This window comes from Notolepis coatsorum, assembly GCF_963971535.1.
Source record: "Notolepis coatsorum genome assembly, chromosome: 20".
Taxonomy (NCBI): Eukaryota; Metazoa; Chordata; class Actinopteri; order Aulopiformes; family Paralepididae; genus Notolepis; species Notolepis coatsorum.
Window position 1 is genome coordinate 11,691,259 of NC_140184.1, and position 27,329 is coordinate 11,718,587.

Consider the following 27,329-nt stretch of genomic DNA (forward strand, 5'->3'; position numbering starts at 1 on the left):
GTATGGGCAGGGTAATAGTAGAAAGACGCAAATATAGGCAATAATATTATAGTAGAAAAAGTACAAATAAGCAGTTTAAACAATATAATTAAATCTGAATAAAAGCATATGAGCAAGCAGGTAATCAAAGGTGCAGATGAGGTTTCCGTGTGCCCCATCAGTTATATTATACGTTACAATAATATACTCTTAATCAATAACACTTATAATCTGAATATATACTATGAGTAAGTAAAGTATACAATATATACACAGGTGCAGTATAAATAAGAAGGTACCCTAACTGGCATGATATATGTCATACGTTTTGCGGTGACTACTTGTTGCTACAGACACCGGTCGCCATCTTTGGACGATCACTTCTATCGATTTGCATTGAGAAATTACTAAAACTACCTAAATGTTCCCGACCATCTTTTAACCCAGGGGTCCCCAAACTTTTTCCTGTGAGGGCCACATAACTTTTCCCTTCTCTGGTGGGGGTCGGGGTCAGTTTGAAACAGAAAAAGTGTGACGATCGCAGGGGTGCCTAAACGTAAACATTTATTGTTTTCCAGAAAGCCACACATAACCAAATATTAACACATTGTGTGCCATAAACGGCGTAAATCGTTATTGCCAGCTTGCGTTGAACGCCAACAACGGCGTATCATGTGTTTGGGATCAATATAAAAATATTTCGCCATGGCATCTGGTAAGAACTAACCTCTTTCACAAGTTGAAGCTCTCCGTGTTGCACCTCATATATTTGCATCACTCCGGTCCCTCGCACGAAGTTTCCCAGACAGACGAACTTTGCGCTGTGCGCAATCCATTTGCTGTCGAAAAGTGTGTAGTTCAAACTTTTCTGAATGTGGGGGATTATTTGAGGCTTTTCAAACGGCGTTGACATTTTTGTAGATTAGAACGTTAGCACAGGAAGTCAGGCCGGAAGATGGTTGCGACCCGAAGAAGAACAGCGACCGGATAAAGGAGGGGTTTAGCGTGAAATGTATTACATTCTACAACTACCTACCTACAAAAGGCAGAGAAGCGATTAGTGAGATCTGCGCGAGGCCAGATATCTTGAATGAATGCGTTTATTTATTTCGAACATAAATTGAAAATAAATAATAATAAAAAACTAGACAATTACGCGCCGGGGAAATTGTGAAAGTGTGGGTGATGCCTGTGCACTGCCGGCCAACGGGAGAGGGTCTGTATTGTCTCTTTCCACAGCAAAACGGTAGGCAAGGGTGGTTGAGAAATGCAGGCTTCAATCTATGTTGTTTAGTCTATCTGTTCAGTACTGTTCAGTACTGTTTCAAGATGCACAATGAGATCTTTTCTGAGAGAATTGTTGAATAGATACACAAATGTTCTAGAATGTTTGATTATGACATCATACTGTGACACCGCAAATGTTCTAGAATGTTCAATTATGACATCATACTGTGAAATCACAAATGTTCTAGAATGTTCTATTATGCTATCATACTGTGACATCACAACGGAACATGTTTGAGGCCCATTTGAATAATATAAATAATATGTTTGGTAAGGCTGTCCCCGAAACCTTTTTTTTTGCTTCAAACTTCATCAGGGTTCTTCGAACGGACGTTCGAACCTTCGTTTTTAATAAAAAAAATTGAATAAAAAAAAATAGACAATTAGACAAATAGACTAAAAATAGACAATTCCGTGCGGGGAAATTGTGAAAGTGTGGGTGATGCCTGTGCACCGCCGGCCAATGGGAGAGGGTCTGTATTGTCTCTGACAAACGGTTCAAAAGATACAAAAAGGGGGCGCGGCCTAAGGACGTGGTCAATATAGACCAATGAAAGAGGATATTCCTACTGAGTACAATGGTACAACTCGCAAGTCTCTACGACAAACGGTTCAATTTAGAGGAGAGTCTAACTTCAAGAAACAGGCTGTTCATTCAACAATGTATGTATATTTCAGTTTGTGGAGTGAATATGAGTTGCATAAGATAGAGTGTGAAGGTATACTGAATACTGTCTATCTGTATGTCATGTATGTCATTATGTTATGATGAATTGAAAATGGGGGACCCTGATGTAAACAAGACGAAAGTCTTTCTCTGGTCTTCATCCCCTTAACAATTGTGTGCATTGAGCCGTACTGTATTGTACCCATTCTGCAATCTCTTAATAAAGTTTTCAATCAATCAATCAAGGGGGTAGGAATACATACGTTTACACTTCATCCTCCTACTCCTGTTTGTTTGTTTTTTAATCTGTTTATTACTTGTTTTTTATTATTATTTATTTTCAATTTATGTTCAAAATAAATAAACGCATTCATTCAAGATATTGTGTGAGCAAAAGTATAGTTAATTTACTCATACAGTATGTAAATCCTCTGGCCTCGCGAGGATCTCACAGCTGTGCCCGCACAGTGCAATACTCCAATTCAGCCATTGGGTGGGTGGCGCTGCTGAGCGGCCCTCACAGCGCGGCCGTCAGAGCGCGGCCCTGAGAGTGCCGCTGGCTCTGCGGCTCTACAGCTGCATGCTTCTCAATTGACCTCTCAGACAACAGCTGAGGATCAAGGAAAAGAGGGCGGGGCTTGAGAACCCATTCTGTCCATTCAAGTTCTCTCAAAAGTCAAAGTTTAGCGAGATGATGCCATGTGAACATGACTGTATATTATAATAGCATAGACCGTTAAAAGGAAATTCACCTTAAAATAGAATTCACATACATGCCATTTCTATAATACAGCCGAGTTTCGATTTTAATGAACAAGTCCTTAACACTTTCACTGCCACACAGCAGCAGGTTAACACTTTCACTGCGACAATACACAAAAGGTTAACCCTTTTCACTGCCACACAACAGCAGGTTAACCCGTTCACTGCCACACTACAGAAAGGGTTAAATGGGGATGCCACCCATTTTAAGAATTCACATGTTCTTTGTGTGCCTCACAGTTCAATCAGTACATGTACTATTTGTACACGCACCACTCCTATACATCAGAGCCTCCGAGTGGTGGTGATGTCTGACTTTATGAGGCCATACAATGTTTGTTGTTTTAATTCTGGTTTAGAGCTTCTATCAAGGCTAGAATATAAATCTCAGTTGGGTGTAAGATCTCAAATGTCAGGTGTAATCGGTTAGGATGAACGGGGCAAAGACATGGGGTCATGTAGTCACTACCTAACCCAAAGGTCCGCCTGTCGACACGCAGCTAGCTAGTGTACTTTACTTTGGGAGTGGCGAGTTTGGGAGCGATCCTTTACATAATGGAGGCTTGCTCCAGAAATTTGGCATCAGCTTCCCAAGCCCTATACAAGCTTCATGTGGCCCTAGGACTTTGTGTGACAACAGTGGTGTGTGTGTGTGTGTGTGTGTGTGTGTGTGTGTGTGTGTGTGTCAGAGGTGAGTTGGAAAGTATGCTAGCAGAGGAGACATCTGCCACCAGCATGCCAGAACAGGAGTCAGTATGAGAAGCTCATTTCACCAGGACATGCTAATTACTGCTCCCATATCCCACAGGACGGTGGGTGGGTGTGGGGGGGGCGGGGTGGGGGTGTGGGGGGTGTGTGTGTGTGTGTGTGTGTGTGTGTGTGTGTGTGTGGCCACGCGTCTCAATGAAGACAAGCTGGGCTGGTCTGCTTCCACCTGTTTCGTTTCCCACATCTGCTAGAAGAAGCGTGTTGTGCAGCAACTTTCTATTAAAGTACCAACCGTACTGGGTTCAACAAGTAGCAGTGAATGCACCAATATCATTTCAACACGGCCAATAACCAAGTCAGGCTTGAGGTTAGATATTGGCGACCGAAAAAGGTTCTCCCAAGGAAGCGGATGAGTCGGATGGTACCGACAAACGGAGGTTAGATATTGGCTCATGCAGAGCACTGAATTGATCCAATACATTACTTACTTTCACTTTACAATATAGGCATTGTAAACATGATACAACATCTACAACCTGCTGGATGATCACCTTAAGGAAATTAATTTCTGGTGGGTCTGTCTGATATTGTGGTAGGTACAGTTTGTGATATTACTGGTGGGTATGGGATATTGTGGTGGGTCTGTCTGATATTGTGGTGGGTGATATTGTGGCGAGTCTATCTGATATTGTCGAATCACATCACTTCGCTTTGATTTCTGGAATCAGAATTTAGTGTCGGGAATTCTCCGATACCAATACCCTATTTTAGCCTGGTATCAGACAGATATCCCATACCAGTATCAGTATTTTAGCCTGGTATCAGACAGATATCCCATACCAGTATCAGTATTTTAGCCTGGTATCAGACAGATATCCCATACCAGTATCAGTATTTTAGCCTGGTATCAGACAGATATCCCATACCAGTATCAGTATTTTAGCCTGGTATCAGACAGATATCCCATACCAGTATCAGTATTTTAGCCTGGTATCAGATAGATATCCCATACCAATACCAGTATCATATTGGTTCATCACCAAGTCTGTCCGTCAGTCAACCTCCAGTTCTCTACAGAGGGGGGACAGTGAGAGGACGTCCCAGGAAAACAATGTTGTCTGTGTACTACGGTGTGTAGTGTCTGTGTACTACTGTGTGTAGTGTCATACAATATGCCCTCCACCCACCACCCCACTACACCTACACACATGTATTACCATGTACCAACCAAGAAAGCTCTTCATACGGTGTTCACAATGGACCGATTGAAACAAACTGACATATTCTGGCAAACTGGCCTTTGTTAATGTCCTGTGTGCCTGTATGCATGTGCCAGGCAGCTGGAGAGGGCGGCTCCATCCTGATCAAGCAGCAGGAGGAGGAGGATTAGACTGTGATTTGACCTGCAGACCGACTGACCTGACCTCATTCCACCCTGGTCTACTCTACATCACTGCCAAGCCAAGCCATTACCCTGCAGGCCCACAGGCTAGCTTACATGGCTACCGATGGCTCTTACACCGTGTTGTATAGACCTGTTCGCTGTATACATCAGACACCAGAGTATGCGCGCATCCCCCGGAGCAGAAAGGAACGTAATCCTGGACAGAAAAACGGGGCAGACTAAAAAATACATTTTGCATTTGTTAGCCATGCTAGCGATCTAAACAATCAATCCATGCCAAAGCTAGATATCGCTGCTGTCGGGACAAAACCTCATAACTCCATTTTTTGAATTTTCTTTTATTATATAAATCAACTCCGTAGATCATCCTCCATATGTGTGTGTGGGTTTTACAAAGTTTAAACAATGGGAAAGCATTAAACCGATCATCTGTCTAAACCTCCTAACTCTATTCACCCTCAAATCTGTGTTAGTTTTTTTCATCTGCTGAAAAGTTGGGTTTTTGGAGTTATGAGGTTTTGTCCCGACAGCAGCGATATGTAAAAAGTAAGTAAGTAAGTAAGTAAGTAAGTAAGTAAGTATTTATAAAGCACCTTTCATACATGTCATGTAGCTCAAAGTGCTGTACACAATTATAGGCATATATAACGATAAAAGCAATAAAGTCATAGTGATCCGTTAAGATCAATGTTTAAAAAAAATAATAATAATAATAATAGTAACGTAAAAATGAAAATAACGTAAAAACAGTCATTTGCTTACCAGTTTGGGAGAACAGGTCCGCACAAACATTTCCGCTCAGTGGCAACCGGAAGTGCACTAAACCAATGCACTTGTATGGTAGGTAGCAATGTTTAGGTCTTATAATGCTAGTGTAGTTACGTTTTTATCAGTGGTCATAGTTGGGTCCATAGTGCTTTACCAAGTCCCATGGATCCATCAGTGGCCGTGTATTGTGTGCGTATGTACCCGTTCGCTCATGTGGTCAGTGGCCAGAGTTGGGTCCACAGGACTTATCCAAGTCCCATGGACCCATCAGTGGCCGCGTCTTGTGGTAGAAAGAAAGAAAAAGAAAAACGTATAAAGAAAACAGTCTAAAGTTTGAAAGTTTGGGAGGTCCGCAAAAACACGCCTTCAGCTCAGAAGCTGAGGCGTGTCAAAAACTTTTGAAAAACTGGAGGCGTGTCTCCTATTGTACCCATTCCTTCATCTAAAAAGTTTGAAAGTTTGGGAGGTCCGCAAAAACACGCCTTCAGCTCAGAAGCTGAGGCGTGTCAAAAACGTTTGAAAAACTGGAGGCGTGTCTCCTATTGTACCCATTCCTTCATCTAAAAAGTTTGAACGTTTGGGAGGTCCGCAAAAACACGCCTTCAGCTCAGAAGCTGAGGCGTGTCAAAAACTTTTGAAAAACTGGAGGCGTGTCTCCTATGTACCCGTTCCTTCATCTAAAAAGTTGGGTCCACAAGGCTTATCCTAGCCTCATGGATCCATCAGGTTTTTCCAAGCCATAACTATTTGTAAGCTAGACTGTATAGGTACGTTTTTAATTTTCCTTTAAAAATGTGTATAGAGCTGGCGTTTCTGATGTGTGTTGGTAGTGTGTTCCATAGTTTTGGGGCATAGTTGGCAAATGCCATACTTCCTATCCTTTTTTGGTTTCTGGGCGTGTCTAGTAAACCTGTAGTGGATGACCGTAGCGTTCTTGAGGGCAGATAACTAACTAGGGAATTTGCTATGTATTTTGGGCCTTGCTCATTAAGAGCTTTATATGTTAGGAAAAGGACCTTAAAATCAATTCTATGAGTTATTGGAAGCCAGTGCAGAGTGGCCAGGACTGGAGTGATATGTTCTCTTCTCCTTGTATGAGTTAGTAATCGAGCTGCAGAGTTTTGGATAAGCTGAAGCTTCCCAATGGTTGCTTTGGGAAGACCAGTGAACAGTGCATTACAATAGTCAAGCCGACTTGATACAAAAGCATGAATAAGTTTCTCTGCATCCTTTTTATTTACGAAAGGTCTTACTTTCGCTATGTTTCTTAGGTGGAAGAATGACGTTTTCATGGCCTTATTTATATGAGACTTAAAGGTCAGGTCTGAGTCCAAGATGACACCTAGGCTTGTAACCTCAGTCTTTACATAGGATGACAGACTCCCCAGGTTTTTACAAAGCACTTCCCTTTTCGCTTTTGGGCCGATCAATAGGATTTCGGTCTTGCTTTCGTTTAATTTTAGGAAGTTATTGTTCATCCACTTGTTTATTGCTAACAGACTATTTGTAATGGACTGTATGGCTGTAGTGTTATTTGGTTCTGCGGAGATATATAGTTGTGTATCATCAGCATAACTATGGAAGCATACATTGTGGTCTCGAATGATGTCCCAGAGGGGCAGCATATATAGTGAGAAGAGTAATGGACCAAGGCAGCTTCCTTGTGCGACTCCAAAATTGCTGTCATGTTCCTCGGATACATTGTCTCCAAGCTTAACATAGAACCTTCTCCCCTTAATGTATGTTATGAGCCAATTTAGTACATGATCGGAAAAGCCAACCAGTCTTTCTAGACGACTGATCAAGATATTATGGTCAATCGTATCGAACGCTGCACTAAGGTCCAATAGGACAAGAATTGAGACTTTGCCAGCATCGGAGTTTAGCCTGAGGTCGCTAACTATTTTGGTAAGGGCAGTTTCAGTGCTGTGATTTGTTCTGAAACCTGATTGTAGTTCCTCCATGATGTTATTATCTTTGAGAAAGGAGTTTATTTGTACTGAGACTATCTTTTCTAATATCTTGCTGATAAATGGAAGGTTCGATATTGGCCTATAGCTTTTTAGTTCGTTTACATCTAAGTTTGTTTTCTTTAGTAGTGGTTTTACTACAGCTGTTTTAATGCATCTGGAAAAGTGCCTGTTTGAAGAGACATATTTATGATTTCAAGGACATGATTTGAGACACTATCAAACACCCGCTTGAGAAATGCTGTTGGTATAGGATCGAGGCAGGAGGTGGCGGAATTACACTCAGAGACAATCTTACAGAGGTCAGGTAATGTAATACATGTGAATTCCCCCATAGTTATCTCAGGTGGGGTTTCACTCATAGCCAGATCCATATCAGCGGTAATGCTTGCTCTAATCAATGATATTTTTTCATTAAAGAAAACTGCGAACTCTTCACATTTTGTGGCTGATTGCTGCGGTATATGGGGGGGTGGTATGTTAATCAGCCGGTCAATGGTGGAAAAAAGTACCCTGGAGTTACCCATTTTTTCTGAGATCATTTTGGAAAAATATTCCTTTCTCGCAAGTTGTATTGCCTTATTGTATGCGCCCATGGCGTCTTTGTATAAATTAAAGTGAGCTGTGAGTTTGAGTTTCCTCCATTTTCGCTCGGCTATCCTACATTTTCTCTTGTTATCTTTAACATTGGTTTTATTTAGCCATGGAGAGATTCTATCAGTTTTTACCTTTTTAACCTTTAGAGGGGCAACAGTATCTAACACAGTTGACAAGGTGCTGTGGAAGTTTTGCACTTGCTGATTTAAGGAGGATTCACTGCATTGGTCGTATGATTTCATCATACTAGAGAATTTTGCTTCAGCTCTAGCGTCCAGAAGCCTTCTGTGAACTAGGAATTCGCTTCTGGTCTTATGTAATATTAGGCTTGTACCATAGAACACACAATAATGGTCAGAAATTGGAATTTGTTTTACTGATATATTCTCAATGTTTAGCCCTGTTGTTATTACGAACAGGTTGATAGAATGGAGTTAGGGTCGTTTAATTTGAACCGAATAGGCTTGATACACTGTGTATAAGTGTGGCCGCCCCCATCAACGATGCCATAAGAAATTGTCCATCTATCCCACAATGCATCCGTCCCATGTTAGCCATTAGCAAGCGTTTGTGCTAACATTTGCAACCGAACATTGGAGCCGTTATGTTAGCTACCAAAATGTTACAGCTAACACTACTTGCCATTAGTCAAATATTGTTTTTGATCAACAGCATCCAAGTTAGCTGCCTGTAACATTTGGCCGACATCAACTCTAATTCTTGGTAGCTAACGCTAGTGCTAATGTTAGCCAACAGCAAAGGAGGATGTGTTAAAAACACTTTTGCATTGTGGGATAGATCATTGTGAGATCGATTGTCATTTAGCTGAATGCTTTTGTCCAAAGCGACTTACAATTTCTGTACGACAAGTCAGCAGGAAGGGTACAACTCTTTCAGCTGAGTAACAAGTTGAAACGTGGATGCTGCAGTGTTGAGTGCAGAGTAGTAGAGACATATTAGTTGCATTAGATTATTAGATGTATCGAGTGTGCACTGTTCCTCATGGCCCAAGGCCATTTGAGTCAGATAATCTTCCAATTTATGGAGGGGAAACTGACCGTTCTAAAATGTATACCGCCCAACTAGAGACTCCGATTCATTCTGTAGTGAGGTTATTGATTCCGGTCACTCTTTCCACTAAGTGACAGCAATGCAGAACATCCAGTGTTCCAACCACCACTGAATCTCTGGGTAGAAAACAGGAATTTGCCTCCAATGGCACAGTAGCAATGGGAACCCTTGGCTGTCGCCTACGCCGGTGTACATAGGAAGTGCACACTTGAGCTTTAATCTCTTTGGGACGGCCATACAGTACGGTACTTAATACACTCCCTCATTGAACAGATACTGAACGGACAGCTTAAACTGGCTTAGCTTAGATTTTGTACTTCATGTCCCTTTTCTTCACCGTTGTCATAGATACGAGGACGTGGTAGCAGCTCAATTAAACCACTGACGACATGACAACATGATATAGAGACGCCAATACATTGAGTGAAAATGTCCTCCGTTTTGATTGCAATAAATGTCCTTTTACAAGTGCAAAGATACAAACTTCAGCTCACAAAAAGGGTGGTTATGAAGAAGAGAAGGCCCTCCAGCCGTCTCGAGTGCAGTGTGTGGACTTGTTGTTTGTTTACTCAGGGAGTCATGCCGGCGTCTGCACCTAGTAATAAGGGCTGCGCAAGCCGGGGGACATCTACCTAACAGTGCAAACAAGTTTGAGGTAAACATGGACATTGGCACTTGCACACACATGACAAGCACAGCCACCCCGACACAGAGTACAGACAGGCATCCTGACCAGACACAAAACACATACTCTGGTTGTCTTTGCTTTCAACAGCAATTCTACCCAGTCTTCTCCTCTTTGTTCCATTCCCCCACTCCAATCACTCTGTTCAATCGATGTTGAGTTGCCATGCAATGCCCATCCAGACTGTCCGACCCACACTCCCCTTTCGGTGTGTGGGTGTGTCTGTGCGAGTTCTCGTGTCAATGCGAGTGTACGCTTGTGTCTATGTATGTGTGCATATGTGTCTATGTATGTGTGCATATGTATGTGTGTGTCTCTGTGAGTGTGTGCGTGTGTCAATTTGAGTGTGTGCTTGTGTCTATGTTAGTGTGTCTATGTGTGTGTGTGTGTGTGTGTGTGTCTCTATGAGTGTGTGTGTGTGTCTATGTGAGTGTGCTTGTGTCTATGTGTGTCTGTGTCTGTGCTTGTGTCTATGTGAGTGTGCGTGTGCGTGTGCGTGTGTGTGTCTATGTGTGTCTGTGTCTGTCTGTGTGTGTGCGTGTGCGTGTGCGTGTGCGTGTGCGTGTGCGTGTGTGTGTGTGTGTGTGTCTCTCAGAGGATGTTTATGTTCCATCGGTCAGTGACTGCCTGCTTGGTTCAGTTCCCTCGGTTTACCCAGAGACCTTGGACCACCCTGCAGCAGGACAAGGGCCTGCTGGGGGTGTGGTGGGGTGGGGGTGGGCAGGAGAGAGGTGTATGTGACCAGTAGGGGCATAAACCACACACACACACACACACACACTTTCACATTCAATATGAATTTAGATTTTTAAGGTCACAATTCAAATGAGATTTTTGGATTCTTCATGCGTTTAAAAACGTCGGCTATTCAGGGGCGGTTAGGTGGCCGAGCGGAGATTGCGTTCGTCACCAGCCCCGGAGCTGTGAGCTGGATTCGCCTGTTCGAATCGAGCTCACAGCTCCGGGGTTGTCACCAGCTTGGCTGGCCGTCTGCACTGATACAATTGGCTGTATTAGAGGGTGGGAGAAGCTGGCGGGGTGGGTCCGGGTCGTTGTAAACAGCGACTCCTACAGTTCGGTCGGGGCGCCTGCTAAGCGCGGATTGGACGTGAGGGGGATAGTGTGGTCCTCCCACACGCTACGCCCTCTCAATGAGAATCCGCGCTGCCAGGTGAAAAGAAGCGGTGATTGGCTGGACGTGTGTCGGAGGAAGCACGTGATAGCCTCCACTCTCCCAGATGATCTGACTGTGGGGGGTAAGTGCGCAGCGACCAGGAAGGGACTGGGAATTGGCATACGACTAACATTGGGATGGGAGAAAATCGGAGGAAAAATGGAGGGGGAAAAAGACCAAAAAAAAAAAAAAAAAAACGTTGGCTATTCATACTACGGATGAGTCTGTGTCTCCGTCTCACAGGAACATCGGAGAGCGGCTTCCCCTTTACCAGCGAGAGACAAATCAATCACATTCTGAGAAGTAGTGTAGTGTCTCTGTGCTGAATGTTTGGGGCGGAGAGACCCACCCTCTTTATAAATGTAGTTTGTGACTGGGAAGTCACAACGCCCTGTTGGGAAGACTATATGTCATTCATTAATACATCCAGGCAGCGAGTGACGTGCAACAGCTATTGAACATTGGTGTAAGTAGGGCTGGGGGTGATGTGCTCAAAATATCTTTTCACAATATTCATCTTATTTTGACGGTATGACAGCATGCGACTGTATTCGTTATTTTTTTTTAAGTCTTTTTCTTTTGTAGTTTTGCCATGGTGTCCTTGGAGTATATTTTTAATACATGTTTTATCCCCAAAAACGTTATAATACTGCCTCAAAGAACAATCTTTAGATTAACTTACATGTACAATTTTATGAGACGCTTTGTGAATATCGTGTGTACTGATCTGTGGTCGTGGTCAGTGGTCAGGTCACATGGCTAAACTGCTCTCAAATCGGCATCCCTGCTCCAAGATGCATACGGCCATAAGGAGAGTGAAGCTGACTGGGCGGTTACGAGAAGAGAGGGAGATTTGGAACAGACAAGGAGATGGAGAGATGACCGGTAGATCAGTTACTAATACAGACAGCGGGTCTGCCGAGCGTGGAACCATAGGGACCTGTATATAATATTGCTAAAAATAGATGTCTCTTCAATCATATACAGTTAGCAAGTTTTCTGTATAAAGGAACTGTGAATTAGGAGTAAGTAGTTCTACAGTAAGTTAACAACATCATCCTAGTTAAACAGTAAGTTAACCCTTTCACTACCACACTACAGGTTAACCCTTTCACTACCACACTACAGACGGTTAAACAGGCTGTAGTGTGGTAGTGAACGGGTTAACCTTCTGCATTGTCACAGTGAAAGGGTTAACCCTTTGGTAGTGTGGTAGTGAAAGGGTTAACCTTCTGCATTGTCACCTTGAAAGGGTTAACCCTTTGGTAGTGTGGTGGTGAAAGGGTTAATGGCGCAAATGGAACTTAAAGCATTCAAACTTTTGGTGAGATCCCAGATCAGGCTTCTGTGCAGCCCTGCTGTAGAGGACAAGAGGAGGAGAGGAAGAGAAGAGGAAGAAGAGAGGAGAGGAAGAGGAAAGGGAAAGAGAGGAGAGGAAGAGGACAAGAGGAGGAGAGGAAGAGAAGAGGAAGAAGAGAGGAGAGGAAGAAGAGAGGAGAGGAAGAGGACAAGAGGAGGAGAGGAAGAGAAGAGGAAAGGGAAAGAGAGGAAGAAGAGAGGAGAGGAAGAGGACAAGAGGAGGAGAGGAAGAGAAGAGGAAGAAGAGAGGAGAGGAAGAGGAAAGGGAAAGAGAGGAAGAAGAGAGGAGAGGAAGAAGAGAGGAGAGGAAGAGGACAAGAGGAGGAGAGGAAGAGAAGAGGAAGAGGAGAGGAGAGGAAGAGGAAAGGGAAAGAGAGGAAGAAGAGAGGAGAGGAAGAGGACAAGAGGAGGAGAGGAAGAGAAGAGGAAGAAGAGAGGAGAGGAAGAGGAAAGGGAAAGAGAGGAAGAAGAGAGGAGAGGAAGAGGACAAGAGGAGGAGAGGAAGAGAAGAAGAGAGGAGAGGAGAGGAAGAGGAAAGGGAAAGAGAGGAAGAAGAGAGGAGAGGAAGAGGACAAGAAGAGAGGAAGAGAAGAGGAAGAAGAGAGGAGAGGAAGAGGAAAGGGAAAGAGAGGAAGAAGAGAGGAGAGGAAGAGGACAAGATGAGAGGAAGAGAAGAGGAAGAAGAGAGGAGAGGAAGAGGACACGAGGAGGAGAGGAAGAGGAGAGGAAGAAGAGATAGGAAGAGGAAAGGGAAAGAGAGGAAGAAGAGAGGAGAGGAAGAGGACAAGAAGAGAAGAAGAAAAGAGAGAGGAAGAGGAAAGGAAAGGAGAGGAAGAAGAGAGGAAGAGGAGAGGAAGAGGACAAGAAGAAAAGAGAGAGGAAGAGGAAAGGAAAGGAGAGGAAGAAGAGAGGAAGAGGAGAGGAAGAGGACAAGAGGAAAGGGAAGGAGAGGAAGAAGAGAGGAGAGGAAGAGGACAAGAGGAAAGGGAAGGAGAGGAAGAAGAGAGGAAGGAGAGGAAAGGAGAGGAAGAAGAGAGGAGAGGAAGAGGACAAGAAAAGGAAAGGGAAGGAGAGGAAGAAGAGATAGGAAGAGGAGAGGAAAGGAGAGGAAGAAGAGGAGAGGAAGAGGACAAGAAAAGGAAAGGGAAGGAGAGGAAGAAGAGGAGAGGAAGAGGAGAGGAAAGGAGAGGAAGGAGAGAGGAGAGGAAGAGGACAAGAAGAGGAAAGGGAAGGAGAGGAAGAAGAGGAGAGGAGAGGAGGATGAAGAGGAGAGGAAGATGAAGAGGAGAGTAGAGTAGAGGAGGATGAAGAGGAGAGGAGGATGAAGAGGAGAGAGGAGGATGAAGAGTATGTAGAGTAGAGTAGAGTAGAGTAGAGGGGGCTACTTCCAACAGCAGCAGGACAGACAACCCTCTGGAGGCCACTTAGCTGCCTGCCAGGCCTGACTGACACAACACAGCAGCACCACCGAAGAAGAAAACACCCCCAGGGATGGAGGGAACAACATGGGAGGAACGAGGAGCCAGGCTGAGGTAGTGGAGGACGAGAAGGAGAGGAGAGAGATATGGAGGTGAATGGCGCTTGCTCTCTTGGTGGAAAAGGTCTAGCTGGTGGTCTATATAGGACAATGGGAATCGGCGGGTGGAGGGGGGGGGGGGGGGCTGGATAGCACATGGCAACACATTGGGAAACCATTAAGTGAAACACACACACACACATACTGTACACAGCCTCCTTGTGATGTGGTTCCTAGAGTACAACATGTAAGCATGTGGAACTGGTTTACATAGCTTACACACAAAAACTCATACGCACAGCAAACTAACTCAAATGCACGTGCTGCATGCGCTGGCTCGCTCTTCCGCACACGCACGCACACACACACACACACACACACACACACACACCCACACCCTAAACAAATCAATCACAAACCCTAGAGATTACGGCAGATACCAACAGCACAGTAGGGCAATGTCAACACAACCTGAGACATCTAAATCAACTACGCTATCAACCACAGGCCTGAGAAAGAGAGAGGAATAGAGAGACAGACAGACAGACATAGACAGAAAGAGAGAGCGGGAGACAGACAGAAAAAGTGACAGAAACAGAGACAGAGAGAAACATAGAGAGAGAGAAGAGAGACCGACAGAAAGAGTGACAGAAACAGAGAGAGAGAGAGGGAGAGAAACACAGACAGAGAGAGAGAGACAGATTCTGGCAGTGGGTTTATGCAGAAGTGGGTCATGGCAGGCGGGCGGGGGGGAGGGAGGGAGGAGAGAAGGGAAAAGAAGAGAAGGATGAGAAGGGAGGAAGAAGGGGGGGGGTGAGGGGCGTGACCAGACCTCATAAGCTCCACTGGAAACTCTCAGTCATTAATGTGATTAATGTCCACTAACAGCATTGCTGTGAGGAGGAGGCCCGTGCTCTGCTGCCCACTGCACTGTACCTCACTAGCCCAGCATCAGTGTCTCACTGTACTTAGGTCTAACAAAATTAATAGTTGGTTTCCGGTTGCCGACCGACCCTGCCGATTTAGGTGCGACCCAATATATTTTATGAGTTTTAAAAAAAAAATTAAACATTTTTTTTTTTTTTAGAATAAAGTTTCATAGAAATCTTAGTCAAACATTTAGTATTATGGATATTAAACATGCTGGCAGAGTACATGCATCCATGTTGTTGTGAACATTTTAATTAAATAAAGAAATTCCCTATCCATAGTCGCCGTGGGAAAGAATAAAATAAAAAAATAAAATAAATTCCCTACCTACCCATGGTCAAACTGACAACCAACAGGAAACCAACAATATATTTTACTTTGCCTTACCTGCACACAGTCCTTTACTACATCTATATCTGTACATAATCCTACTCTTACTAGTTACGCTGCTGGCCAGTATGACCACTACCATACTGTCTTTACACCTGTATCACTGTACATATATATTATACAACTCTGTACATGCATCCGATTAGCACTATTGCTCAGTAGTACTCATTTATATATTTTGTACCCAGTTTAAATCACCTGTACATTGTATATTACTGTTGCACTTTACTGCTACAGTTGCACTCTGGTTGGATGCCAAACGTATTTTCGTTGTACTGTACTTGTGCTGTATGATGACAATACATTTTAAACGAATCTAAATCTTGGTGCTTCCTAGACTCCGCTATATACGCTGACTCACCCCTTTCATCCACGCGTCAGCCTTTACTGTGAAGTTGTAAAATGTGTCAGCCTTCGGCGTTAACCATCCATCCTGATCCGTCTTCATCTCCTCTTCCGATGTCTTGCTTATGTTTTTGCTTAGTAACACCTGGACTGAAGTATTAAGCTCACAGAACTCTCCAAATAGCTTGTTGAATTCTACCAATCTTGTCTGTACACCTTCCAAGTTACCGTTGTCATCCTCCTCCATTAATTGATTCATGTGATTCATGCGAACAGTTAGCTGACATCGCTTAGCTTTCCTCTTATTGATGGCATGACGGACATCTTCCTCATAGGCCTTTTGTGTCATCTCAACCTTCTTAGGCGCCGACATTTTGTTGTTATCCTTCTTTCAGCGCTCCAGTAGTTCGTGTTGATTCCTTTTTCCTCTTGGAACAGAGTTTTCTTACTAATATGAGGGCCGACGTTCCACCTCTACTGGTTAAAGTTGCTTACTTGCGAGTAGTACGTTCATTGATAAAGAAAAATAATGTCCACAGCCGCTCCAGTGTAAAACAAAGATATCCAAATGGTTTATTTCTCTTCCACAGCGAAGTCTTTCTTTACAGAAGTGATCCTAAAGCTATTTTCCTAAATATTCACGTCACTACTACAAGGTCAGAAAACTATTTTCCCAGTCTCCAAAATCACCGCCGACTCAACAAATGACAAAATTCCTCCACACTGGAAAGCCGTAAATCAACTTGCCGGCTCTTTCCACAGCAAAACGGTAGGCAAGGCACCCGGGTCTAGAAATGCAGGCTTCAATCTATGTTGTCTAGTCTATCTGTTCAGTACTGTTTCAAGATGCACAATGAGATCTAGACGCATCGTGGCGTATTACTGCCCTCCGCACTTCTTTTGATGGTCTCTTCTTCTTCTTTCTTGGCGTATTTCTTCCCTCCTCAGTTCTTATACTACACTAGTGGTGTGCCATCTTTAGAGAGAATTGTTGAATATATATAGATACACAACTGTTCTAGAATGTTTGGTTAATATGACATCATACTGTGACATCACAAATGTTCTAGAATGTTTGATTATGACATCATACTGTGACGTCACAAATGTTCTAGAATGTTTCCATTTTAAATAAGGAGTAAAAAGTATGTTTTTTTTTTCTTCTGAAATGTAATTGAGTAAAAAGTACAAGTATACAAACCTAATAATACTTGAGTAAAGTACAAATCCCCCCAAAACAGTACGTAAGTATTGTAACGAAGTACAATTACTCAAGTACTTTACACCCCTGCTGAAATGAATGTAGTAACGGTGTGCAGCTCCCGGTGGTGAATGTGGTAGCCGTGTGTGAGGAGGAGCCCCCATGGGTAAAAAAGACATCGGTGCTACAGTCCCACCAATGTGACGCCCGAGAAATATTCTACAGCTGAAGTCAACAACTGATCTAAAGTAAACACTGGTCTAAAGTAAACACTGATCTGAAATAAACACTGATCTGAAGATGAGGTTTTGCTCTGCTCTGCGTTTCTCAAAAGCTCAGCTTGGAACATGGCCACTCGCTAAATATCTGCGCAGAAAAAGGCGCTTCCAAAGACAAGACGTCCTGGGGACAGACAACCTGGGAACAGACTTTGTGGGGAGGGACTGTGAGCAACACCGTCTCATAGGGATGGGTACCGAATTCGGTACTTTTGAGGTACCGAACCGAAACACGTCGGTACTACCGAGTATCGAATCAAGTGAGAAACCAAAAGAAAAAAAAGAAAAAAAAAATATTAATTTTTCTTTTTTTACTTTTCTTTTTTTTACTTTTTTCTTTTCATGTCAACGTTCACACGCACAATATATGCTTACCTAGGATTTGACTTGATTCAACAACAAAGCAGTCGGAGCAATGACAAGCCGAAAACTGTCTAAATTGTAGTTATTTGAAGTTTGGATTTTTTTTTTTACGACTGAGGTAGGTCAATTAAATTTCTTGAGACTAAAGTACAGAAAAAAGGTACCGTTGGGTACCGGTATCGGTTCAAATGTGAAAGGTACCCATCCCTACCGTCTCATAGGGATGGGTACCGAATCCGGTACTTAACACATTCAGCGCCATGCCAGAGTATAGTCAGGTTTTAATCCTTTGATCCGTTTCCTCTGATCCCCGTTCTAAATCATCATCCGGATCATTCTAGCCGTCCCTGGCTTGTTTGTATACGTTGGAATTGCAATGGCGATCGAATATCACCAGGTGGCAGTATCGCCTACCTTTGAATTGGAATGGCTTGGCGTGGATACACGTTTTCCTTTTTTTGGTAAGGGCTCCTCCTCCTGCTTGAACAGAGATTCACATCGATCGCCTCGAAATTCCGTTGCCGAAGCGTATTTCCCCTTCAAAACGTGTATAGACACTGGTCTTTACACCTGTATCACCGTAGACTGGTAATCGCAATGGCGATGCGATCACTTGGAATTATTATTTTTGGAATACCTTCTGGCTAAGGTAAGGTATATTCTATGTCTATTTTACCAAACCTGAAACATGTTTTTCTAACGATCACATAGGGCTGGGCGATAAAACGATAACGATAACTATCGCGATAAATTATTTCCTCGAAATAAACATGAAACGTGGTCGCAAAGTTTCGATATATCGATTTTCCAAGCTTGGATATGAGCACACGCACTAACAACCAATCAGTGAAGGAGATGGCCGAGAGCGAAGGAGACCCGGAAGGAGACCCAGAGGTAGGACTCACTCAACAACAAGGCTTGCTAGGCTAATTAGCTTGCACGGCGCTGTTTTATATATTTACGTGCAGAGTATGTGTGTGGCGTGAATTCTGAGGCCACGTTTATAGTAGTGTGGGGTATACAGTGGACGTCGTTTCAATATATTGTGGCGGAAGAGAGTATTTTAGTGTCATATTTATTACATTGTCATGAGATACTCCGCTTGTCGGCTAACTGCTAACGTGCGCGGACTGATGACGACATCAACTCGACTCGAGACATTCGCTTAGAAACAACAGGCTGGCTAGGATAACTAGCTTGCACGGCGCTGTTTTATATATTTACGTGCCGAGTATGTGTGTGGCGTGAATTCTGAGGCCACGTTTATAGTAGTGTGGGGTATACAGTGGACGTCGTTTCAATATATTGTGGCGGAAGAGAGTATTTTAGTGTCATATTTATTACATTGTCATGAGATACTCCGCTTGTCGGCTAACTGCTAACGTGCGCGGACTGATGACGACATCAACTCGACTCGAGACATTCGCAGCAGCATAAGAAGTTAATTAAACTTGACAGACATTATGATTGATGATTTTGTGAAGGTACATGTGTACATGGTATATACCTTTGATTTGGGAGTATTTGGGGTTTCAGGGGATCAACCAGAACGGTTTGGGCTTATAAACACGTTTTATCTCGTGATCTATGGAAAAAGACTGGATTATCTTGGAAATGCGCAATGTTTAGCGTGTAATAAACTACAAACTACAGGTTGTAGAAACAAACCATTTTTTCCATGTTGGACTACAAGTAGTGTCTGTCAAATGAGCCACACCATTGTCTCCACAGCTATAATACAGAACACACACACAGCTCTGCAAACAGTGTGAAACACCGCAAAAATGACCATTTTAAGCTGGCCTGAAGCGGCAGAGATGGGGACAGCTTATGGTGCTGAATGAGTATGAGTATGAGTGAATGGGTATCGACCGAATCACGGTCTAAAATATATATATATATATTTTTTAAGTCTGATGATGTCAACGTTTCATTTACCGCGAAACAAAACCTATGAAGTGTGCCGCACGTTCACGCGCACAATACACGCTTACCTAGGATTTGACTTGATTCAAGAACAAAGCAGTCGGGGCAATGGCAAGCCGAAAACTGTCACAAGTGTGGTTACACTTTACAAAGCTAGATGCAGACAACGCTCGCTGCAATATTATATATTATATATAACAAATTGTTCTAAATAAATAATAATGATAATAAATTATTTGAAGTTTGGATTTTTTCTTTTTACAACTGAGGTAGGTAGATTACATTTAAAGAGACTAAAGTACAGAAAAAAGGTACCGTTGTTGGGTACCGGTATCGATTCACAGGTACCGGTACCAGTTCAAATGTGAACGGTACCCAAGCGTTAGGATTCGAATAGACGCAACCCTACCGTCTCACTGCCTTTGGTTCCATGGCATTCGATTAGAACTCGGAGGTCAGAGGTCAACTTCCTACTAGGGGAAATCTAATAAGACGGCGCGTCAACTCAGGGTTCCTGGTCGCAAACTAGGGTACGATTTCTCAGCCCCCAGTTCAAGCCTCATTTAAAACATGGCCACCAGCATCGTATAAACGTTAATGTTTTTAGTAGCTGTTTCAAGAGTACATTTGTGAGTACACATAGTATAGGTCTAACCCAATTATAGGTTTAACCCTATTATAGGTCTAACTCTAGTATATATGTCTAACCTTAGTATAGGTCTAACCATAGTATAAATCTAACCCTAGTAGGTGTTACCATAGTATAAGTCTAACCCATAGGTGTTACCATAGTATAAGTCTAACCCTAGTATAGGTCTAACCATGGTTCAGCCTGTGCTGGTGTTTTACTACACCGTCTTCTTTGAAATTGAAAGAGGACTTGATTCGACTCGAGTGTTCTGCCAGGTCCAGTGTTGGTGCCTGGGGGCTAAGGCATGCATACTGAGGTAAATGACTGACGATAATACACCTTCTTATCTTCACAGCCCGTCAGACCAAAGGCTGCTCTCTCGTAAAAATCAACCCAAAAATCACTAAATCGTGGAGTTAATGAAATCAGTTTACAGCCAGCAGCCAGCGTATCCTGAGATAACCAGGCAACGCTAAAGAATGCGTTTAATCCCATCAACAAAAACACAGACGCAGCATACCAATTACAAGCTGCAGAGGACTTGTAGAACCGCACTGCATACACAGTAGACACAGAGTACGAGCAGAACCCAGAGTGAGAACACGGAGGAGACTTACCTTATCTAAGATGAAAACAGAGATGGACAGATGTCCAAGCAGAAGACAGAAGGATGTGTCTCTGCAGGCCTGAGAGAGAGAGAGAGAGAGAGAGAGAGAGAGAGAGAGAGAGAGAGAGAGAGAGAGAGAGAGAGAGAGACAGAATTCCCAAAGGAAATCCACAGACAGACGTACAGAAAACAGAGAGAGAAACAAGAGAGAGAGACTTGTTAGCAAGCTGTACAGTCAGCCAGCGGCATGCAGTTAGATCCCCTGAAGCTCGGGCCTGGTCGTTCAGGTCGTTGTGGATGCCACTCTCTCCACAGATCCCAAGCCTGTTTGAATGAGCAGCGGGGCCCCGGGACCAGCCCCCTGTTATAGGACCAGGACCCTGCAAGGTGGCAGATTCTGGGCGTCGGGGTGAAATGCCACACATGGAGCCTGTAGTGGGAGACTAATGAGACGGCTGGAAAACAGCGGCCCCTGTGTGAGCAGGTCAGAGGAGCCACCTCACACCTCTAAAATTACCTGACGGGGAAATCAGGAGAGCGGGAGGACAAGGAGATGAGTCAGAGAGATGGTGTGTCGTTTAGATAATGATACTACTCTGACAGGGTGTGTTGTTTTAGATGTTACTACTCTGACAGGGTTTAGATATTGTTACTACTCTGACAGGGTGTGTTGTTTTAGATGTTTGTGATGTAGGTAGGTTGGTCCCCCTCCTTATTGTATTTGTATTAAGCCTGTCAATCGATTAAAACATTTAATCCGATTAATCGCATGATTGTCCATAGTTAACTCGCGATTAATCGCAAATGAATCGCATATTTTGTATCCGTTCTAAATCTACCTTAAATGGATATTTTTCAAGTTTTAATACTCTTATCAACATGAGTCAACAAATGCTTGCTTTATGCAGCCATTTAACACAAAAGGATGACCCTCCTCATGCATTGCAAATTTGCATCAAATTCAAAACATAGCGTTGTAAGTAAGTGACTAAGAAAATTATTTAAAACAATGAATTAAGTGTGCATGAAATAATAGGGGAAAGAAAAACGTTTAGGAACTTGTTACATTCACCCACACAAGGGCTGAGTGAGGACTCCCCCCCCCCCCCCTCTCTCACTCTCTCTCACACACACACACTGAGTCAGAAGCAAACATAGTATCAATGAGAGTATCAATAATACACCCGAGTGAAGTCTAGTAAAAAAAAAATACAAATTTAAAGTAACAATTTATTTTTTAATGAACGTTAATCTTGCGTTAATTAACGCATCAACTTTGACAGCCTTAATTTGTATTTGTATAGGTGCTGTGTTCACGTTGATAATAATCTCCTTTATTTGTTTCCCCTGCTCAGGTGCCACTCGATGATGACTACAGCTGAGGGCAATCACTCATTAAGGGGCGGGTGAATAAAGCCTGAGAGCCTACACACACTCTGCGCGTCTCTTTTGCCATTGTTGTGTGGACTGGATGCGTCTATATTTATCCCAGCCGAAGAGTGCGTCGCGTTTCTCTGATTGGCCATGACGCCCATGTGACCGCGGCAGCGCGAGAGAGCGGCAGTGCGGAAATAGGCTGCATCCTCCACGTCAAGAAAGACAGACAGGCATTCTCTGTGACAAACCCTAACCTTAACCAACTCCAAAATAATGCCTAACCTTAACCCTAACCTTAACCAACTCCGAAAGAATGCCTAACCTTAACCCTAACCTTAACCAACTCCGAAAGAATGCCTAACCTTAACCCTAACCTTAACTTAACCCTAACCAACTCCGAAATAATGCCTAACCTTAACCCTAACCTTAACTTAACCATAACCTTAACCAACTCCGAAATAATGCCAACCCTTAACCCTAACCTTAACTTAACCCTAACCTTAACCAACTCCGAAAGAATGCCTAAACTTAACCAGCGAAAGAATGCACGTTTATAGCGAGAGATGATAAACGTAAAAAAAATTAAAATAAAAAATTTAAGTGATTCGAACTTGTGACCAACCGCACCGCAGGCTCCACAGCACGGCGGCGTACCAGTTGAGCTAAGCGTCGATGGAAAAACAGCGGGGATTACGGCTACATAATGCCGCAAGCTCTGCCGCTCCGCTCTGCCGCGGGGCGTGTCGCAGCCAATCAGGGAAAACGCGGAAGCACTCGGCAGCACTCTTCGGCTGGGATTAAAGAATAGGCGGACTGGATTGCCTTTTTGCCATTTGCCACTATTGAGTGGATATATCATGTTGGCCTTTTTGCCATTTGCCACTGAGTTGGATGGATGGATCGTTTGTAGTGTTGGCCTTTATTTCCACTGTTGTGTGGGGACTGTGTGTTCCTTGTGTTCACACTGCTACTTAGTAGCTTTATTGTGTCCTTACTGGTTTCCACCGGGTAAGGTTTGTTGCGTCTTGTGGCACTCTAGTATTTTGTAATAGCCTTGTGTCTTGTGTTGTGCTGGTTGGTTGGTTTACCAGTGTCCCTACCCTGTGGGGGTTTGGTTGTGTCTTGTGACACTTGTTTTTTAGTGTTTACCCCTCTACCCAGTGTTGTTCGTCACATTGTATATTCCTGTCTGTTCTCCCTTGCCTTATCCCCGTTTGTGGGTTTCATTCCCCTTTATGTTAAATAAATATAATTTACTTTGAAAAACGCTTTATTATTTCCTCCTACCTGGACCTGACTGGGTTGGCTTCACAACAACCCAGTTCAGGTACATTTGTATTATTATTAGACGTTTGTTTGTGACAATGTTACTACTCTGACAGGATGAATAAATTATACTATGCTGCATCAACCCCCCCCACCCCACCCCTAGATAACTTAATCAATTTGACCCATAAAAGCGATCTACAGTAACATGCTTATATGTGCCAAAATGCAGTAAAATTGCTGTGATTTGTCATGCTACACACACGCACTGGTATGGGATTTTAGTATCGTGGGAAATTACCAATACCCCGTTTTAGCCTGGTATTGCCAGATATCCTGTAGTTCTATCAGTATCCCAACACATTGCCCTATTAATCATCTTATACAATAACAATTTTAACATTGAAGTGGTCTTTAACAATTCCTGTTCACATTTAATTTCTTTATAAGTTGTTGGGAGTGGCTGAGCAATCCTGTCTCGACCAGAGTCAGAGTCGCTTCATGAAGTTGTGCGACTCCAGCCTCCTCCATGGGAATATGGCCTATTGGCTTTGAATCCAACTGGACACCGATATATATACAACTAAAAATATAAAACGGCCCCACTGGGAAGGAGCTAGATTGAGAGGAGAGGGGAGAGGAGAGGAGAGGAGAAGAGAAGAGAAGAGAAGAGAAGAGAAGAGAAGAGAAGAGAAGAGAAGAGAAGAGAAGAGAAGAGAAGAGAAGAGAAGAGAAGAGAAGAGAAGAGAAGAGAAGAGAAGAGAAGAGAAGAGAAGAGAAGAGAAGAGAAGAGAAGAGAAGAGAAGAGAAGAGAAGAGAAGAGAAGAGAAGAGAAGAGAAGAGAGGAGAGGAGAGGAGAGGAGAGGAGAGGAGAGGAGAGGAGAGGAGAGGAGAGGAGAGGAGAGGAGAGAGGAGAGGAGAGGAGAGGGTTTGGACTGAGATCAACTGCATGTCACCAGGTGCTCTTGTCCCATGCAGATCACTGCCGTGCCTGGATGCTGCAGTTGGTGGCAGAGAGCTGGCAACCTGTTGACAGCGGTGGACAAAGACAGGCCTTGTTCTCGAGCTCACTGACCGGTCCGATCAACCTTCTGGATCACAGAACATGAACTCATCTCATACTGTGAACAACCTGGGACTGGGTCCAACTGAAATGATCATAACAAAGCTGAGCACGGGCAGATCCGAGAGTAGAGTACGGTTGAGGAGAGTAGAGGGTAGAGAGAGAGGCGAGGCTAGGAGAGTAGATCAGGGTAAGAACCAGAGACGAGAGGAGAGGAAAGAGAAGATTGGAGTGAGAACCAGAGAGGGGAGGAGGGAGGAGAATATTGGAGTGAGAACCAGAGGAGGAGAGGAGAGAGAAGATTAGAGTGAGAGCCAGAGATGAGAAGATTTTAGTGAGAGCCAGAGAGGAAAGGAGCGTAGGAGAGAAAAGATGAGTGAGAACCAGAGGAGAGTAGAGTAGAGGAGAAGATTTGAGTGAGAACCAGAGAGGAGAGGAGCGTAGGAGAGAAGATTTGAGTCAGAACCAGAGAGGAGAGGAGCGTAGAGTAGAGGAGAAGATTTGAGTGAGAACCAGAGAGGAGAGGAGCGTAGGAGAGAGAAGATTTGAGTGAGAACCAGAGAGGAGAGGAGCGTAGAGGAGAGAAGATTTGAGTGAGAACCAGAGAGGAGAGGAGAGTAGAGGAGAGAAGATTTTAGTGAGAACCAGAGGAGAGTATAGGAGAAGATTAGAGTGAGAACCAGAGAGGAGAGAGAAGATTTGAGTGAGAACCAGAGAGGAGAGGATTAGAGTGAGAACCAGAGGAGAGTGGAGGAGGTGATTAGAGTGAGAACCAGAGAGGAGCTAAAAGAGAAGGATGACTCAGCCTTGTTCTCAAGGACAGCTGTGCTTCCATGCAGCCCGGAGCTCTTATTTCTTAACCACATCAGTGGGGCCATGTTGGGCCAGGATAGCAGCCATGCCAGTGCCCCGGGCTTTAGATAGAGCGGTACCGCAGGCAAGGGTGCCTCTGGCTGCACTCTGGCTCAGTGAACAGCGCCAAAGGGCTGACTTGGCAAGTTGGCACCGTCTAGTACTGTAAACTGCATCCAGTACTGCCAAACATTAACTCTCAAGTGTCCTCGCCTCTCTCTCCCTCCATTCTGGCTACCCCATCCCTTTGTAAACACCAGGACTAGCCTGGTCTAGGTGGTATAGAAAAACTCTTGTGACTCAGCAATCAGAGTATCTTAGGACAGACAAATCTAAAAATCAGTAGGCTAAATGTTCTAAAATTGTTGTTTTCTTTACATCATAATGTAATAAGATTATATGTTAGAGATTGTCTAGATACCATATACGCCATAAAAACACAAACAACTCAAACAGCTAGAGAGAGGGGGGGGGGGGGGGGTATCATCTTCCGACCATAATTGCTTTAGTTCCATTACATGGGGGATAATGTTGGTGTTCTAGAAAGAGCTTGGGGACAGGGGGTGGCACCATAGGCACTCCACACATCACCCCCACCCATACATTCTGTCCTACTATACTGGGAGTGTGAGGAGGCTCTAGTTCTAGGCTACAATTCAACTGGCTTGCTGTCAACGCCCATGGGCTGAATAGTTCATCTCAGTCAAAATTATAGTGGCGGCGGGGTACTAGTTTGCTGTTGTTGACACAGACATGATGTATTTAAGTCCCCAGGAGCTGTCCCTATTCCAAATGTAGCTTTTGTTTAAGCCCCTGCGTGTTCGCGTAACGTGTTTTAAGATCAAGTCGAGCGGTGGAGACATAATAGAAACCGATAGATACAAATGCACCAAGGCAAGCAAGGATGCAGCCCTAGTACCGACTCGCATCAGTCGCATGTGGCTTGGTTTCCATCTGTCCCTCACCTGTTGCAGCGCCCGTGCGCGTGCGCACTCTTCCGCTGGGATTAAGCTACACGCCGCCCGCGTAGCAGTGTGATTGATTGATTGATTGATTGATTGATTGTGATTGCATGAATTGAAAACTTTATTTAACAGATTGCAGAATGGGTACAATACAGTACGGCTCAATACACACAATTGTTAAGGGGATGCAGACCAGAGAAAGACTTTCGTCTTGTTTACATCAGGGTCCCCCATTTGTGTGTGTGTGTGTGTGTGTTTGTGTGTTGCAGCACTGGTGCAGCAGTGTGTGTGTGTTGCAGCAGTGTGTGTGTGTGTGTGTGTGTGTGTGTGTGTGTGTGTGTGTGTGTGTGTGTGTAGTTCCTTACCTGTTGCAGCGCCCGTGCAGCTGTGTGTGTGTGTGTGTTGCAGCACTCGTGCAGCAGTGTGTGTGTGTGTTTGTGCGTGTGTTGCAGGCAGCACTCGTGCAGCAGTGTGTGTGTTGCAGCAGTGTGTGTGTGTGTGTGTGTTACCTGTTGAACCCCCGTGCAGCAGTGGGGTGTTGCTCCGACCTGAGACTATAGAGCAGCAGTCGTCCCGATCATATATCCACGTCCGACACACGACAGTCGTTTCTCCTCAAGCGGATTCGCGGAATAATAATAAACAACAGTCAACTGCGCATTCGGCTGTTCTCTCATTCATACAATAAATACGATTGATTGATTATACTCCTCCTCGCCTCAGATAAACCGCGACATTTCGCGTTGATTATAAAGTTCACTTCTTCGAAGACAAACACGGGCCCGCGCAGACATCCCCGGCCATCATCACAGCGAAATTATCAACATTCCGAGGCTTTCTGTGATGATCGATTGTCTATTCCCACCGTAAAGAATGTGACACTTCCGTCAAATATAGGCAAAGGGAAATACTACAGGAGGGCGATCCACTTGTGTAAAACACACAACTATGTGGCTGCTCAGTGTGACTGGCGGGGCTCTGTGATCAGACGTGGTGATGTGACGTGTCACGGACGACTCGTGTCTTCTGAACGATTCTTTGGTACTACGAACGAATGAATGAATGAAAACTTTATTGAACAGATTGCAGAATGGGTACAATACAGTACGGCTCAATACACACTCTAGGCCTAGGGCTGACCCCTATTAGTTGAATAGTCGACTAATGGATCGAAAGGAGCCGTCGTT

The 27,329-nt window shown here is 44.0% G+C and overlaps 1 protein-coding gene across 2 annotated transcripts in view; it reads right to left on the minus strand.

Moving 5' to 3' along the window:
• pacsin3 (protein kinase C and casein kinase substrate in neurons 3) overlaps nt 1-27,104 on the minus strand; it is a 98,503-nt gene extending 71,399 nt beyond the window's left edge. Inside the window, exons 1-2 of one of the 2 annotated variants that reach the window (XM_084337355.1) lie at nt 26,652-27,104; nt 20,630-20,698 (exon numbers count right to left, since the gene is read on the minus strand). The gene's annotated coding sequence lies outside the window, so the exon portion shown is untranslated. The remainder of the gene's footprint in view (nt 1-20,629; nt 20,699-26,651) is intronic. The other variant, XM_084337356.1, reaches the window with a different exon arrangement.
• Between the last annotated feature and the right edge of the window lie 225 nt (nt 27,105-27,329).